This window comes from Orycteropus afer, unplaced genomic scaffold, assembly GCF_000298275.1.
Source record: "Orycteropus afer afer isolate SDZICR_OR568_19922 unplaced genomic scaffold, OryAfe1.0 scaffold00154, whole genome shotgun sequence".
Lineage (NCBI taxonomy): Eukaryota > Metazoa > Chordata > Mammalia > Tubulidentata > Orycteropodidae > Orycteropus > Orycteropus afer.
In genome coordinates, this window is record NW_006921741.1 from 422,914 (window position 1) to 425,877 (window position 2,964).

A 2,964-nucleotide genomic window follows, 5' to 3' on the forward strand; every position below is an offset into this window, starting at 1 on the left:
AAAAAAAAAAAAAAACATTGACCCATATCACTTTAGTTTTTTGTATTTCACTGTACACAAATTATATTTCAATAAAATGCATTAAAGAAAAATCTAACTGGTATCATTAACGTTATTTTCCTTTCTCTAGAAGTTTGCTTCACTGGCTTCCATTTATTTAGTTTCCCCTTTGTACTGGATTCTTTCTCTCTGCTTACAATGATGTTCAAATCAATTCCAACAAAAAATAATACTCCCTTGACTCTAAAAGAGTCTGGGAACTTGAAAAACTATTTATTACCCAATTCATCTAACTCGGAAAGAGACTGGTCTATAGCATTCACTGCCTATACTTTCTCACATTCTAATTACTCTTCTTGTTGTTTGTTGTTAGTTGTCACAGAGTAGAGTTTGACTCATATGTGCAGAATAAAACTGTTCCCTATGGTTTTCAAGGCTGTGACTTTCAGAAGCAGATCTCCAGCCTTGTCTCTCTCCCAAGGCATCTCTGGGTAGATTTGAATAAAAAATCTTTCAGCTAAGAGTTGAGCACTTAACCATTTGCACTACCCAGAGATTTAAATGATCCTTTAACCCAATGAAATATGACTTCTAACAGGATATTCCTTTCAAGAAGGGCCCAGTGGGTCCTAATAATGTGAGAGAAACTCTATAAAATTGTCAAAATGAATTGGATGCCTAAAAAAAAAAAAAAGAATGAAAGAAAGAAAGAACCTCATACCATTCCTCTAGCCCCAAGCACAGATCTATTCTTACGTTAAGTTTTGAACATAAATTCAAAGATTCTGACCCCCAGATGATTTTTGAATGGACTTCAAAATGAAGAAGTTGCCGTTCGAGGCTGCCTGTCTGTAGGATAAACTCAGTCATTTTCCTCCTGGTAACCTGGGCAAACCTTATGTATGACTTGCCTTGTCACTGCTTCCTCCTTATCTCCAGTGTTCAGGCTGCCTCTTGACTTTACTCCAGGGAGGTGGAGATGATCGAGCTTGGGGTTACAGACCAGGAAATGAACCTACCATGTTTGACCTTCCAGGCAGACTTTTCAAATGAATAAATAAACTACTGCTGAATCTTTTCAAAGAAATCCAGGACTTGAGACAGAAAATAATAGAATTGCTCTGCATTTTGTCAGAAATAGTTCCTGATTCTATTCTATGGGGGGTAGGGATGGGGTGGAATGAAGAATCTACTAAAACAACTTAGGACTTGATGGGAACTTGTACCTAGGCTAGTAAAGGAACTTTTCTACTCTTCAAATTCAAAGAACTAAGCCTGTGCTGAAAAGGAGAGAAAAAAATTCAAAGGTACCCTCACTGCATTAAAGTCTTAACCGAAATCCATCCTCCTCTGCCTCTGCTCATGCACTGACCTCTTCTATTCAGCAATTCAGACATTAGACAATCCTATCAAAATAAGAATAAGTTTCCACAGAGGGGGAGTATGGTGATATTCTGACATTTTCTAATACTTTTGTCACCAATTGCCTAATAAAGAGCAAGACCCACTTGACTGAAGTACACAGGATGGTTGAGTTTTGATACAAGAGGAGAGACACTGGTGTGAATAGTTGGAGTTATTGTTAGAGTAGAAATCATAATAATCATTGTAACAAAAAAATTTCACTCAGCTTTTTTTATTTTCCTTTGGTATAAGCACTGTCCATACATTAAAAAAAAAAAAAAAAAAAAAACCCTCTTATGATGTTGGTTTTCTTATATCCACAATGAAGGATTTAAAAACCAAGGCACAGAAAGGTTAGGTAACCTGCTCAAAGTCCTATAGAAAACTGAGACAAAACTAACTGAAAGAAGAGCTAGAAAGGAATGGACAATGAGGAGTTCTGATCATGTACTCTTAACAGAATAAAATCATGGTACATCACGAATTTGATATCTAAGTGATGGAAAGGACTGGAACTAATAGAAGGATATAGCAAAGTGGCAGGGTATATGATCAACATGCAAAAAATCTGTCAGGGAGTTCCAGTAAGATGGCAGAACAGGCAGAAAGACTGCACAGACCCTCTTCAACAAAGAAAAGGGGAACCAATTAACACAGATATAGAAGATAATCCTGGACCCCTGAGCCTTGAAGGGAAGGATATACAAGTGGACTAAACTCCAACTAACAGAAAAATTTGAATGAAAACACCAAAAAAAAGAAGACATATGGAGCTGAGGTCTGACAGTGATCCTGATGGAACAGACAGCTTGGATATTGCCAAGTGGTGGTAGGACCTACGAATTAACCTAAAAATCAGCCCTGCTAGCCAGGGACTACATGAAGCACAGCTCTAGTGGCTGGGGAATTAAAGGGGAAGCAGCAAAGTGGAAGGCGGGCTGAGCTGTGGACTTTTCTCTGTCCAGAAGGAGCAGCCATTTTGAATGTGGCTTGACCATTTTGCATATTTAAAGACAGCATTCTTCCAGATTCCAGGGACTTAAGAACAGGCTCCACTTGCCAGGAACCCCAAAGACATTCTGGACCCAGACAACTGGAAAGGTGTGAAATTCCCATTGTTACTCTTATACCCCACACCCTCTTGGTGAATGGAGGTGTGGCCATCCCTCATCCCCACCCACTTTCTGGGCCAGCAGGAATTCCATCCCAGTCTGTGTGCTCCGATGGAGCCTGAGTGCCCTGCCCCACCCTTCCCCAATTTTTATTTTCCTTTTTCTGTTTTTTAGTTTGTTTGTTTTTGTCTATTTAAAACTATTATTATCATTACTACTTTTGTCCTTTTTACAATTATTCTTTATTCATCACCTCCCAGGTTCTAGTTTTGAACTTTTTTTCTTTTCCCTGTTCCTGGTTGAAATTTTTTCTTTTCTTTTTCATGGTTAACCCTGTTCCTTGTTTTTATTTTTGCTTTTTTCCCATTTTTTTTCATTATTATACTTCTCTACCTTTTTTCTCTTATTGCACTCTCCCCAGATATTGCAGGGTTGTTTTTTTTTTTTT